The sequence below is a fragment of the Salmo trutta genome, chromosome 27 (assembly GCF_901001165.1).
Source record: "Salmo trutta chromosome 27, fSalTru1.1, whole genome shotgun sequence".
Lineage (NCBI taxonomy): Eukaryota > Metazoa > Chordata > Actinopteri > Salmoniformes > Salmonidae > Salmo > Salmo trutta.
In genome coordinates this window covers 20,667,990-20,684,052 of record NC_042983.1, presented here as the reverse complement: position 1 = coordinate 20,684,052, position 16,063 = coordinate 20,667,990, and the positions used below count along the sequence as shown (strand labels likewise).

Sequence of the window (16,063 nt, the reverse complement as noted above, 5' to 3'; positions counted from 1 at the left end):
CCGATCCTTAACCCTAGCCCGTAGTCTAGCCACCTAGCTAACATTAGGATTTCATAACATATCATACATTTTGCAAATTTGTAACATATTGTATGAATTGCAGTTAGTAAAATATTGTACAAATTGCAATTCATAACATATCATACGAATTGTAATTTGTAACATATCATTCGAAATGCATGATGGACATCCAAAAATGGATACATACCATAAGAAACGTAACATATCATACTAATTGGAGTGTCATGGATTTACGGCTACTAAGTCTACCCTTGAGTCCAGGTAGGAAAAATAACCAACTTTTCCTGCTATTGCAGCAAACTTTGCACTTCTAAAAATTAGGTCCACAGTCACTGTCAATGAATATTTCCCTGGGATGGGAATAACTCAGAGGGTGAAGAATAATTGGGAAATAAATGTTCTATATATGCTACCCTGAGCATGCCACCGGATTGAGCTCCATCAGTGTATTTGATTGCTTTATAAAGTCAATAAATCCTCTTCAATACACTTTGCTTTTCATTATCTGAGTTTGAGTATGATGTGGAAAGGAGTCTCCTTCCTCACCATGCAAAATCTCACAATTTACAAAAGCAAACGATACTCTTTAAAGATGTGACAATTAGGTAAATGGTGTTGCATCAGTTAATAATGGCTTTACTTTGTTTAAATTATTCATACCTTTTTCAGATCAGTGATGCTTTGATGCAGAACATAAAAAACAACAAAGTTATCATTCAGCACTGTATTACTTGTGGTCAAGATTATCCCAAAACACCACACTCTCAGACATGATAAGCAGTATAATTTCATGGTATGAAAATAAAAATTAAATCTCAGTAAATAAATGGTAAAAGTAATTTTAATGTTCACAGTAATTTTTTCTTCAATGAGCATAAAAAACATTTGGTCGGAAAATCTATTGAAATACCATTTTATCGTGTGACGACAGTTCAAGCTGATATTTTATATGGTTTAATTAACAGAAATCAGGATAACATCTTCTTCAAACAGCAAGCTAATATTGCAAGTCCCCGACTTCACAAAATGTCAGTCACACTCTCATACCCAGCCTGCGAACCCAAATCAGGGCATGTTCAAGTTCATCTGAACTTCAGATAAGGCTCCTCCTCTTCATGGGCAAATGGCCTTGTTCATGAAGCAGCCGAGACACTTTATTTGATACCTATTCATAGTATTGAACAAGTTCATTGGATTTTTGTTATTACATGTGTCCTTGAAGTGGAGTATGAGTATGAACCACATCCAAAAGAGGCTCCTTGATAAAACTGTAACAGTCACAGTAGACATTGGGGAAAAGGGATACAAAGATCTAATGCATCACAGCTGGGGAGAGCAGACAGGCATCAATATTAGATAGTCTGGGTTAAGCTGTTACAACAGTTATCTCCACTATGAGTGAGTTCACTGCTGATCTCTAGGTGAATGTCATGATCTGAGGTCACAGTCAATTAATGGTCACATTACAATGCTTCCCTTTCAGTAACTACACATGGTATGTGAGAGACAATCCTACATTTAGATTGACGATTGGCATGACATAAATATAAAATAAATTGTCATTACATTAATCATGAAAATGCAATGATGATCATGATGAAGAAATCCATATCAACACAATAACAAATATGTATTTCTGACAAGATATGTCAGCTGTAGGCTACACTTCACATGAAAACAATTAGTCTATTACTCATCAACGTTTTACTTTTCATATTGGAAATAATAATAATAATAATTGCATTATAGTAAAATTAACATAAAAATCACCAAAATAATAAAAATATCCATTAATGTACTTCTGGAAAAGAAATGTAATCTGTACACTTGACATGAAAACGGTGTGCCCATCACTTACCAAGTTTTCCCTTGTCGTTGTGGGTAATTTAATTTGAGTGGCTCACTTCTTGAAATGAAATAGCCACAGGGACAGGAAAATCTGTAAGGCCTCTGACTGGCAGCATTATTAGAAAAAGCAGCATAAAACCTTTCAGCTCTGTTAGTCTTTAATTTGTTCTGCTATTCCATTGCTCACCCTACTGTTTCCCCAGTTCTATTATTGCATTTTGTAGTTAATTACTTACTTAAAACAGCGAAGGTGCCGAAACTGTGAGCAGCAGAGTCAATAAGTTCAATAAGAGTAATGAATCATGTCATTTTTTATATTTCTCCCCATGATGCTGGAAACCATTTTAGAAGCAGAAGGAATGTGATACTGTAACTGGACTATATTCAGTTATAATGGACATCAAAGGGTCAGCTATCTTGTAATATACTGTAACAGTACACTGCAATTTCCATTAATGAATATTTTAATTTTCATTAGTCAAGGTATATTCTGCGTTGGATAAATGTATTCTCTCCATTAATAACAGATTCTCCAGTCAGAATGTTCTTCCTCAGTGCAGATTTGTATCTGTTTCCCTCATTATCTGCTGCGGTATACAGTACTGTAACAACACCATGCTCAGTAGCCTAGATGGAGAGGGGAGCGCTGGTCTGGTCTCCCCATCTGGACAGGTCACAAGTCACTGTTGGAGGGAATGGGGGTCCGTGCGTATGAGCAAGGTGGTGGGCGCAGAGGGGAGACCAGCTGTATGACCTGTACTGCAGCCCGGTGGCCTCAGACAGCCCTGTGCCTGGGATGGGGGCTCAAAGCCCATGTTGAGGTGCAGCGCCCCTTGGGCCTGGCAGTAATCCACTACGGGCTGCTCATACCTGTTCAACGTCAGGGCACTCAACTGCTGTGGTACCTGAGAAAACAAAGGAAAAGTAGAGGGGGACGGAGAGAGAGAGTAAGATAAAAAAAGAGCGGTTTAAACATTTTTCCTCTCAACTAGAGGATTTCTTTTTACGTTAGGGTGCAAGGTGAAATAGGCTGAAGTTTTACAGATAAATTGCATGCAAAAATCTGGTCTCAATTTATTTGGATAGTCTGGATAGTCCATCTGTAGCTAGGGTAAGGATTAAGGTTAGGGTTAGTAGATAGTTCGTTGAAATGTTAGTCTAGATTTTTGAGGGATGTTAGTCTGTATTTGAGGGACAGGAATGGTTTTGCGCCAACATGTGAGAGAGGAACAGTATGCAGTGTGTGTCAGTTGTATCTTCTAGTGATTGAATTAGGGATGTTGAAATGAAAATCTGGCTTTATAAATATGATCATTGCATGCAATAGTTGTGGTATAATGCATGAAATACATTTAGATCACTGAGCTCATTTGTGCAAGGTAATAACTGAATTATCTCAATCTAAACACCAAAATGACATATGTATGTGCCACATTGCATGCAGGACCAAAAACTTGCATCAATAGTAGGAGAGTACCCACTCAGCTTAACTCAATTATACGCAAGATTAAAGCCTTAAGCAAGAGTGCATACATACTTGCTTTTACTCTTTTAAATGGAATCTTGACTCCATTAAGCAGAGGGCTCTTGTTACATTACAAGTGCTTGCTGATTCAAAGGCCTCTCTCTATGTGCTACAGTGCTTTGAACTATGTACAATTACACAACGGGTGGGCCTAATCCTGAATGCTGATTGGTTAAAACCGCACTCCAGCCGGTGTCTATTCCACAAACTACCACCGGCTAAATCTATAATGTTAAAATGCCTATTTACTCTGTTCCATCTGACTGCGCAATCCACTGTCTCATCAGCCCAGCCAGGCAATTTATAAACTTGATTCACTATAAAAAGCATCTCGACATTATCTCACATATCTTTTAGACTAACATTTAGTCTGGACAGAAAAACAGGCATGCAGTGTTTCTCAGTCAGTCGAAATCATGAATCAGCTGGTATAATTTTTACAGATATATACAAAGAAATGTCAATTGAAAAAAGGTCAAATGAAATGAATTGCAGCTAGTTTGCAGTCTTTCCAGCTTCAATTTGAAGGGATTGTGTTAGCTGTGTTGTTGGCTAGCTCCTCTGAACAACAGTGTCCTGACGAAAGAGCACATTTTCTACGCCAGTGAAATCGCGCATCATTAGCTCATTGTTATGGATGTATCCAAATAAATGTCAATAGAAAAAGCTTAAACAAACAAAATGCAGCTACTGTTGTTATTTTGGCTGCACTGTTTGACGTTACTGTCAGTTAGCCGTAGTTGGCTAGCTAGCAAGCAAGGGATAAGAACGTTGCCAGCCATTATGGCAATAGAACATTTAGAACGAACGACTGGGTCGCTCACGTCCATAGATACAGAACATTAAGACTGTACTGGGTCGCGTCTCTGGCAACCAAACCAATAGAACGAACGACCAGCCGGCTTGGGTAGCAACCCTAGATTTGTGTCAGGGCTATATCTTGTCGAAGGATGAAATAGCATGAATTAATGAATGAATTAAATAAAAAATGTAATGAAAATATGTCAATCATTATTGGAATATGTTGGTAACCCTTTGTATAAAAGTGATAATGCCCTTGAAGCCAGTGTATGGAGGATATATTGGCACGGTTTGCCGGGCCTCGACTTTGTCTCGTGCCTAACAACTCCCGTGCCAATATATTCTCCAAACACTAGCTTCTCGGGCATTATCACTTCATTAAAACAGATCAAATGGTATTAATGTGCCATTAAATATTGAAACTAATATCACAATATTTAACTGATTCTGTTAGTAGTACATACACACATGCACACGCACGCATGCACACACACACACTCAAATCAAACTTTAGTTGTCACATGCGCCGAATACAAGTGTAGACCTTACCGTGAAATGCTTACTTACAAGCCCTTAACCAACAGTGCAGTTCAAGAAGAGTTAAGAAAATATTTACCAAATAAACTAAAGTAAAAAAATAATAAAAAGTAACACAATAACATAACAATAACGAGGCTATATACAGGGGGTACCGTTACCGAGTCTGCGGGGGTACAGGTTAGAGGTAATTTGTACATGTAGGTAGGGGTGAAGTGACTATTCACAGATAATAAACAGCAAATAGCTGCAGTGTACCAAAAAAATGGAGGGAGGGGTCAATGTAATAGTCCGGTGGCCATTTGATTACACACTGTAAGCACTAAGAGGAACTAAAGAAAATATGTTAATCAATCGAAGCAACTATTATACACTGCTTTTTTTCTTATTTTTACTTCGGAGGTGGTCAACCTTCCTTTTTAAAGACGTAATCCAGTAGAATTGAGCCGTCTCACAAGGGCCCCACAACTGAATGAATCACATTATTGTAGCATTGATTATCTCTTCCCCAGCTAAGCTCTCAAAACCATTTCTTTAAAAATCATACACAATTGTAAATCTGGATGTCTGAGTATTGAATATAAATACAATATCATCTCGATTTTGAATATTTCATTGGATTACAATGGGATTTTTTCTCTGAACTGATGGTGAAGGCTTGAGATATCTGTACTCAGAATTAGGTTATGTTGATTAAGCCGCACCTTCTTCAACTAGAAATAAAAGGCCTAAGATATGGACATACAGTTGAAGTCGGAAGTTTACATACACTTAGGTTGGAGTCATTAAAACTCGTCTTTCAACCACTCCACAAATTTCTTGATAATTAACAAACTATAGTTTTGGCAAGTCGGTTAGGACATCTACTTTGTGCATGACACAAGTAATTTTTCCAACAATTGTTACAGACAGATTATTTCACTTATAATTCAATGTATCACAATTCCAGTGGGTCAGAGGTTTACATACACTAAGTTGACTGTGCCTTTGAAGAGCTTGAAAAATTCCAGAAAATGATATCATGGCCTTAGAAGCTTCTGATAGGCAAATTTACATAATTTGAGTTAATTGGAGGTGTACCTGTGGATGTATTTCAAGGCCTACCTTCAAACTCAGTGCCTCTTTGCTTGACATCATGGGAAAATGAAAAGAAATCAGCCAAGACCTAAGATTTTTTTTTTTAGACCTCCACAGTCTGGTTCATCCTTGGGAGCAATTTCCAAACGCCTGAAGGTACCACGTACATCTGTACAAACAATAGTATGCAAATATAAATACCACCACTCAGGAAGGGGACGCGTTCTGTCTCCTAGAGATGAACATGCTTTGTCCTCTGGTCTGATGAAACAAAAATAGAACTGTTTGGCCATAATGACCATCGTTATGTTTAAAGGAAAAAGGGGGATGCTTGCAAGCTGAAGAACACCATCCCAACCGTGAAGCAGGGGGTGGCAGCATGATGTTGTGGGGGTGCTTTGCTGCAGGAGGGACTGGTGTACTTCACAAAATAAATGGCATCATGAGGAGGAAAAATATGTGGATATATTGAAGCAACATCTCAAGACATCAGTCAGGAAGTTAAAGCTTGGTCGCAAATGGGTTTTCCAAATGGACAATGACCCCAAGCATACTTCCAAAGTTGTGGCAAAATGGCTTAAGGACAACAAAGTCAAGGTATTGGAGTGGCCATCACAAAGCTCTGACCTCAATCCCATAGAAGATATGTGGGCAGAACTGAAAAAGCGTGTGCGAGCAAGCAGGCCTACAAACAGTTACACCAGCTCTGTCAGGAGGAATGGGCCAAAATTCACCCAGCTTATTGTGGGAAGCTTGTGGAAGGCTACCCGAAACGTTTGACCCAAGTTAAACAATTTAAAGGCAATGCCACCAAATTCTAACTGAGTGTATGTAAACTTCTGACCCACTGGGAATGTGATGAAAGAAATAAAAGATGAAATAAATAATTCTCTCTACTATTACTCTGACATTTCACATTCTTAAAATAAAGTGGTGATCCTAACTGACCTAAGACAGGGAATTTTTACTCTGATTAAATGTCAGGAATTGTGAAAAACTGAGTTCAAATGTATTTGGCTAAGGTGTATGTAAACCTCCGACTTCAACTGTATACTTTACAATGTTGCTGTGGGTGTCAGGAGATTTATTTATCATTTCAAAGCCTCCTAAATCATGTGTTTACTTTGTTTCCAGTCTTCAAGTTCCTGAACCCAGCTTGATCTTTGGGGAACGTAATATTCAGAATACCCAGAATGATAATGTGTTCAGTCGGGGGTCTGTATCTATTGCTTCACACAAATTGTCAGCAGAATGACTAGTTTTAGGACAAAGTTTCCTAATTAGTGAAATTGGAAGAGGCAAATGTCTATGTGAAAACCTTTGAATTAGCTTATGGCCCTATTGTACTGAGCAAACTGCCCCTTTTCTCTGTTAACAACAGCACTAAACAAGGCGGGGGCCATAGCTTAAAACAGCTCTTTGAAACAGGCATGGTCTCCTGTTATTTTCTAGTTTCTAATACGATTGTATTCTGGCAACTCAGCAACTTGGATTTCCCAACAGGACTGTGAACTTTTTAAGAGTGTGGAAAGACCTGCATCTGACCAATGTTTGTGCTCCTTTGTGAGAATAGATACATTACTTCATACTGTAACAGTTTGGAGGCAACTACCAGGGAGGGCTAGTGAACATACTTTGCTAACAGTTTGGCGACAAGGGCTTAAACTTGTCGTGATTGACCTAACTGATCAGAAGTCCTACATGTGTTCTGTGTCAAACTCAGTTTACAACCATAATCTGCACTCTAATCTCTATGCAGTAATGGTAAAGAACATTTTGAAACAGCATTTAGCTAAATGGGATTTAAGTTAAACCACATGACTCCTGTCCTCAAACACAACAACATTGGGACCTCTGCTCTAGGATCTATTCGAGCTATAACCAATACAACACTGACCAGACAGTCTTTTTTTTATTTGACTTTGTAATAGAGTGAGTGATTTGATGTTGTCTTATGAAAACATCATCTAGTGTACTCAGTTTGAATATCCCCTTCCCTGCACCCCTTTCTGAAATAGCATTAAATCCAGGTCTGAGGGACGAATATTTAACAAATAAAAGGCTTTTGGCTTCCTGGTTTGATTGTCCATCCAGGTTTAAATCGGGAATATTGTGAATAGCTGGCTATTATGGTGGGGGCTTTTAAAGGCATGACTCATAGGGCTAGCATAGCCTGGGCAACAGCCAACACTGTGCATTAAAGGCTGAATGTTGCAGACAGAGGAGTTTGCTCCAGGCCTCCTTGACATCTTCCCTCAACAGAACGTGGTCTTCTCCTATTCACATTTGAGCACTGCAAATACATAAATAGGCCTACTCACTCTGGAAAACTAAATAGAACACTCTCGAAAATTCTCTCTATTAATAGCTTTGAATATCACAGACTGCCTCTCCTTTTTTATATATCAATTTAAGACATTTTATTTCAAAGTTATTTGAGTGGGGTACTGCACATTTGTCTCCTTACACTGGCCAATAGGCTACTCTAGTCCCCTTGTACACTGAATACTATATTCACTGGGCTTATCATCAAGATCTGTCCTATGTGATCATTACAAACCATATCAAATAACTAAATCCAAGCACTGGGGCGGCAGGTAGCCTAGTGGTTAGAGTGTTGAGTCAGTAACCGAAAGGTTGCTGGATCAAATCCCCGAGCTGACAAGGGAAAAATATGTTGTTCTGCCCCTGAACAAGACAGTTAAACCACTGTTCCCTGGTAGGCTGTCATTGTAAATAAGAATTTGTTCTTAACTGACTTGCCTAGTTAAAAAAAATACAAGTTGCATATTGTAGGTAGGCTATAGCAAGATTTGTTCACCAAAACTCAAACATTTTGCAGATAATCTGGAAGAAGAAAAGTTTGAAGATTTATTAGTTCATGGCCCATATCCACAAAGTATCTTGGAGTAGGAGTACTGAACTAGGATCAGGTCCCCACCTGTCCATATAATCTTATCCATTATGATCTAAAAGGCTCAACTGATCCTAGATCAGCACTCCTACTCTGGGATCCTGTGAGGATTCGGACCTGGGATTTCTTCACAATTCAAAGTAATAACAGTTGATCATTATATAAGAAGGAAATCATATTTCTGTAGCTCCATCTTCTATGGACTTATACAAAAACCTGCCACTCATTCCCCCTTCCCTAGTTGAAATGACAGATGTTAGAAGACAAGTGCTGAGGATACCAAAGAGAACAGGCTATAAACACTTATGTCCCTGCGCACCGCAATTAATTCCATTTTCCAAGCTATTAGGTTTGGATTGCTTATCAAAGCATTCACTCAAGTCATTCCGTCTTTGCGCTGCTCTGAATTGGGGTCAGGCTGTAAAATAATGATTTCCCATTAGGAGACAGACAGCTGCAGCGTGCCAGCATGGCACAGCCTCAATCTCAGCCAGCCATGGGTAGCATGAGCCCACGTTGGCATATTAACAACATCCTCAGGCTGGGCTTCTCCCTATCAGCTGGATAATTCACTCAGTGGTCTATGTGGCCCGAACACTGCAGAGAGCATGGCCAGGCTGCTATTATCATCTCTGGCCATTACATGGGCACTTAATGGTATACTAATGACCCAAGGGCCTTTTCTCCACTGCTTGCTTTCCATAGATAGAGAGTATAATGAAATTAAGGTGGTCTAATTAGAAAGATGATAAAGCTTGACTCAGCGTAGGGCAAGAATGACCACAGAGGTTGGAACTTCACTAATTATCCCAGAATATCATGGTTCTGCTAACAATTCAGATTATAGTTGATAAGATGATAATCAGTAGGGCTGCATCCTATGAATAGAACTCAAATGATCTGCACTAATACTAATATTACTAATATCACTAATATTGACAACAATGCATGGTTTATGTTCAAGTCTAAGATACACACAACCCATCTCAAGTAAGGATTATCAATTCACTATTTCAAAATTATTAGTAAACATTCTATTATACATAAATATCCATAACTAAATACTATAATTGCTTTTGTCTGCCATCTATCCAGTAGTTAAACTGCTTTGCAATAAGGAAAAATAGAAGCAGGGACATATCAGTACAGCAACTTTTACATTGCAATTTTTGGACTTGAAATTCACCATGTAATTACATATTTTTTTTTTAAAGTGTTTTACGGTTGTCAAAAAAGCCATAATCCTTCAGACGTAGGGATTTATCTTCCCCTAATGCTGCTCATCCCATTTTCAGCTGATCAATGTTGGCAATGCATGCTCAGATGATCTGGAGCTGACCATCGATGCTATTTACTGGTTCATTATGGGAATTTTTCTGATGTCTGAAGCCAGACATGCCAAGAGAGATAAACATGCTGATTTAATCCATGTATGTTGCATGCTTCTTGCATAGATACATAAAAACGCACAAATTATGCACACACACCGACCACCGACCCCCTGAACATATGCACGCACACACGCACGCACACACTCACAAATACACACACACTCTCAATACATATACTGCCGTTTTAGCAATTGGTAATTAAAATAGCCTTAATCCTCAAAACCCTGATAAATAATTTATTAAGCAAGTCATGGCAGCTATCATTGATAGTGTAAAAGGGTCCCAGTGAAATCATTCCAAATGGGGTTCTGTGGGAATGAACGCTCCCTAACGCTGCTCATCCCATTTCCAGCACATCAATGTTGAAGCTGACGATGGCTGGATGGATGTCTTTGCTACATTATGTATACTTTTCTGATGTCTGTCATCAATATACTGTATAGTAGGGGAGAGCGAGGTATGTTGTCACACTTTTCACGCTGTCTAACATTTACTGGGCACAATACATCACAATGGTATAAATGTCATACCAAATGAAAGAAGGAAGTCTTGGGCACATATTTTGCATTCATTAGATCTTCATATCTTATTTCAGTACGGAGTTGTAGACCGTTAAATAGAGAGTGTGCACTTGTGACAATTTTCCCCATCAGCGGGTAAATTGTCACACTACATCGGGTAAGTTGTCACATAGGATTATCAACAAATAAGAACACAACTAATTAATGGTGAATATTGATTTTAATTTCAAATTCAAAACCAAATTCAACTTCAATAAAGAACTCAAAATAAAAACAATCATGCCTAGAGAATCTGGCAAATCATGCCTTTCAATCAAAACAATAATGATGGCAGAGCACACATGAATTAAGTGGCACAACTTTACTTTGAACTTTGAAATCGAATGTTCTCTGGCATGCACATAGATCCACGTAAATTGTTAGAATCGGAATGGAATGTAATGCTGCAGATAACTTGCTTAAATGTTTAAAGTCTTAACAAAACAGACGTGGTGTTTAAAGACACTAATGCACTAATGCACAGTTTTGTAACAGCCTATACGACGTACATCCATATCTGACTAATCAGACTCATCTTCAGAGTCACAGTTCTGGCACACATTAATTGCCTGGTCTGAGGTGCAAGCATCATGGGCCCATTTGTTGCATCTCACACACTTCATCCGAGTCTCCTTTGGAAGGCTGTTTGAAAATGGCTCCACACAGACAAGGCAGAAGCATTCCTCTTCATCTGATGAATACTCTTGTAAGATTTTTCTTTTTTAGCTGCCTTCTTGTTCTTTGCAGATCCAGATTTTGACTCCTCCCCCTCCTTGCTTCCCTTTCTTCGGAAACAGCCTTTTGCTAGATTGTACCTTATTCGTTGCCATTTCTAGTGCCTGCTTCACTGGTGTGTCAGTTAGAATTGCTGTTTTGCGCCATTTCTCCTTTGCAAGCCAGCTTTTGGATATGGCCAAATATCCTCTGGAGTTGGTAGTCCACTGTCAGCAATGGCATTGCTGGGCAAGGGTGAACTGGTGCAACCATAAGAACTGGGCAGGTCTGTGTCTGAGCTCGTGCTAGGCAGGGCTGGAATGGTGCTGGGGCCTGGCAGGTTGGTGCTGGGGCCTGACAGGGCTGAAATGGTGCTAGGGCCAAGCAGGTTGGTACTGGGGCCTGGCAGGGCTGGAATAGTGCTGGGGCCTTGCAGGTTGGTGCTGGGACCTGGCTGGGCTGGAATGTTGCTGAGGCCTGGCAGGGCAGGGTTGGTGCTGGGGCCTGGTAGGGTTTGGTTCTGAATGGGGCGATCTGTAACGTAGGATGGCACAAACTCGGTTTCCAGAAATACATCCATGTTGTAAGGTTGTACCCCAGCCACCCTAAAGCCAGCCTGAATGTTCAAGGGGGTTGCAGCCAGAGGATAGGCGATTGCCACAATCCCAGGAATGTCATAAATTGACATTGTCTTCCCAGGATTATTCCTCATCCAGGCATCACACGCGGTGTTGACGTGCCTCTATAGCAGCCCATAGACAGACCTGTCTAAGGGTTGAAGCCGATGAGAGCAATGGGGTGGGAATGACAGCATAATTATGACATTTTCTTTGGCATAATTGAGTCCATCAATGGACAAATGAGACTCGTGGTTTTGTCCAAAAGGAGTAAACAGAGCTTCTCCTTTGAGCACTTCGTATGCTCGACGAAATGTTTCAGGAAGTCAACAAAGTGCACATCTTTCATCCACACAGACGGATTTGCCCCTCCTTTGCTGCCATCTGGCCCGTTGATCAGGAAATGATCGCAGAAGTTTACATGGGGGAATATAAACTATGGAGGTATACTATTCCCTGTGGCTGAGACAGCACAGGCCAGTGTGACGAGGGTTCCCCTTTCAGCAGAGGTCAGTGAACCTACTTGTTTGAATCCACGTCTGCCCACCACTTTGTCAGGTTTATGTACAGTGGTCACCCCAGTTTCATCTACATTCCATATGTCTCCTGATCCAAATTTATATCTCTGTAGCACTTCTGATACATTGTCGAAGAAAGCATAAACATTTCCTCTGTTGAAGCTTCTTGCCCTGGCCAGGCTAGTTGCCTCTGGCTTTCTCAGCGACAGCGTTGGGTGCCGCTTTATGAAGCCTGTAAACCACTCCGAGCTGGCCTTTTCTTTTTCTGCCCACATTGGCGCGAACTTCAGCTGGTGTGCGACAGCAAACTGGTAGGCAAGTCTTCTGACCTCACTTGGTTGACAGACCAAAACAAATGTCAGCTGACCTAGTAATATACTGAACAAGCTGCATCTCTAAATCTGGTGAAAAAAACCTACCGTGGCTTTGTATAGCTAACCACTGTTGTTGGCATGGCTGTCTGACTCTGAACTTCTTCTCTGGTAATCTTTTGACAATACTGGGTCAGAGTACAGTAATTTATGTCAAAATCCTTTGCTGTACTCCTGATTGATTTGTTCTGCAACTTCACCTGCCTCACTGCCTTTAACATTATGCCAGGTGGTGTGCTGCCATTCTCTGTCTTTCAATTATAATTTCTAACCATCTTTCTTTCCTTCCTTCCTTTCTTCTTACCTTCAAAAACACATTTCCTCATTGCAATTGCATATTCATTACAGGCTTATTACACCCACCTCCCTGTCTACTATCCTTGTTGCCACTGTATGAAGTAGTGTGTGTATATACTGTCTCATACAGTAGACATGTAGTACACATTTACAGTGAATACATTAGTACACATTTACAGTGAATACATTTCAAACTTTTTTTTTTTCTCATACTGGTCCCCCGTGGGAATCGAACCGTGGGAATCGAGCCCACAACCCTGGCATTGCAAACACCATGCTCTACACACACACACACACACACACACACACACACACACACACACACACACACGCCAGAGCCTGTCTTGTGTAGTCCAGGTATATGTCTACTGCTCTAAACTATACGTATATATATAATAATACATTTACAGTAACATTTAATACTATTATCAGAGCTGATTACACAATATCACAATGTTGTTTGAGTATGTTCTATGTGTCTATGTATACTGGGGCAAGTTGTCACATGTGAAGACTTGCCCCAAAGTCATTGAGACAACTTGCCCCAGACTGACATGTGTGCTAATATTGGCTAAATCTCAAGGTTAGCTCAACATAGGACTGCAGCTAAAGTATCAAAAGACACATTATTGTCTCCACTACTCAATGCAAAAATTATAATTTTGAACATTCATACCTAACAAAGTTTTATTTCATAAAATAAAAGTTTGAAGGGGAAAAATAAGAAACACCTCAGATTAGAGTGATCTTGACCACATGAACAGGAAGATGACCATAGAACATGTAGTCACTCAAAGTAGCTATTTGATTTTTGAGATAGCATCTCTAGTGTTGGAGGTATGAACAGTTTGACAACTTACCCATGTGACAATTTACCTCGCTCTCCCCTACGTATTAAGATTTGAAGCCAAATGCTATATTCTGTACAGTACATATTAACCTGTCTGGGCTAGGGGGCAGTATTTTCACGGCCGGATAAAAAACTTACCCGATTTAAACTGGTTACCACTCTTGCCCAGAAACGAGAATATGCATATATTAGTAGATTGGGATAGAAAACACTCTAACGTTGCTAAAACTGTTTGAATGGTGTCTGTGAGTAAAACAGAACTCATATGGCAGCCAAAAACCTGAGAAAATTCCAAGCGGGAAGTGGCCTGTCTGACAATTTGTAGTTCTTCTTTTGATTCTCTATCGAAACTACAGTATCTCTGGGGTTACGTAGCACTTTCTAAGGCTTCCATTGGCTCTCTAAAGCCTTCAGAAAGCGGATTGAGGCGTCTCCTGTCTCTGGGCAGAGTATAGTAGCTCAATTTCTCAGTGGTCTGCCTGGTGACAAAGAGATTGGATATGCGCCTTCACGGGCCCACGCTGTTTTTTCTTTTCCTCTTTGAATGAATACACTATTGTCCGGTTGGAATATTATTGCTATTTTACGAGAAAAATACCATAAAAATTGATTTTAAACAGCGTTTGACATGCTTCTAAGTACGGTAATGGAACATTTTTTATTTATTTGTCTCGAAATGTGCTCGCGCGTTACCCTTTGGATAGTGACCTGAACGCACAAACAAAACGGAGGTATTTGGACATAACTATGGATTATTTGGAACAAAAACAACATTTCTTGTGGAAGTAGCAGTCCTGGGAGTGCATTCTGACGAAGACCAGGAAAGGTAATACAATTTTTGTAATACTAATTCTGAGTTTAGTGTGCCCCGAAGTTGGCGGGTGTCAAAATAGCTAGCCGTGATGGCTGAGCTATGTACTCAGAATATTACAAAATGTGCTTTCGCCGAAAAGCTATTTTAAAATCTGACATAGCGATTGCATAAAGGAGTTCTGTATCTATAATTATTAAAATAATTGTTGTATATTTTGTCAACGTTTATCATGAGTAATTTAGTAAATTCACCGGAAGTTTTCGGTGGGGATACATTTTCTGAACATCACACGCCAATGTAAAAAGCTGTTTTTTTATATAAATATGAACTTGATTGAACAAAGCATGCATGTATTGTATAACATAATGTCGTAGGAGTGTCATCTGATGAAGATCATCAAAGGTTAGTGCTTCATTTAGCTGTGTTTTGGGTTTCTGTGACATATATGCTTGCTTGGAAAATGGCTGTATGATTATTTTGGGCTATGTACTCTCCTAACATAATCTAATGTTTTGCTTTCGCTGTAAAGCCTTTTTGAAATCAGACAATGTGGATAGATTAACAAGAGTCTTATCTTTAAAATGGTGTAAAATAATCGTATGTTTAAAAAATTTAAATTATTGCATTTTTGAGGTTTTTGTATTTCGCGCCACGCTGTTCCACTGGCTGTTGAATAGAGTGGGATGGTCCACCTAGCCCATAGAGGTTAAAGAGCAGCTGAACCAAAAAAAGCTATTTCTCTGGTTGAAAATGGCCTGTGTTGAATCGATATTAGTAAGAAACATTGATTCTAGTGTCAAAATTGACTACAAAGTGTAAATATCATAATTTTGGTAATTTTTATTATTTTTATAATTTTTATTTCACCTTTATTTAACCAGGTAGGCTAATTGAGAACAAGTTAACATTTACAACTGCGACCTGGCCAAGATAAAGCAAAGCAGTGCGACACAAACAACAACACAGAGTTACACATTGAATAAACAAACATACAGTCAATAATACAATAGAGAAAGTCTATATACAGTGTGTGCAAATGAGGTAAGCTAAGGGGGGTGAGGCAATAAATTGGCCATAGTGGCAAAATATTACAGTATGGCAAATTAAACACTGGGGTGATAGATGTGCAGAAGATGAGTGTGCAAGTAGCGGTACTGGGGTGCAAAGGAGCAAAATAAATAAAATAAATAACAATATGGTGATGAGGT

At 39.4% G+C, this 16,063-nt stretch overlaps 1 protein-coding gene across 1 annotated transcript in view; it reads right to left on the bottom strand.

Moving 5' to 3' along the window:
* Positions 1-844: 844 nt before the first annotated feature.
* LOC115164563 (leucine-rich repeat transmembrane neuronal protein 4) overlaps positions 845-16,063 on the bottom strand; it is a 60,492-nt gene continuing 45,273 nt past the window's right edge. The window contains exon 3 of the mRNA XM_029717193.1: positions 845-2,774. The gene's annotated coding sequence lies outside the window, so the exon portion shown is untranslated. The remainder of the gene's footprint in view (positions 2,775-16,063) is intronic.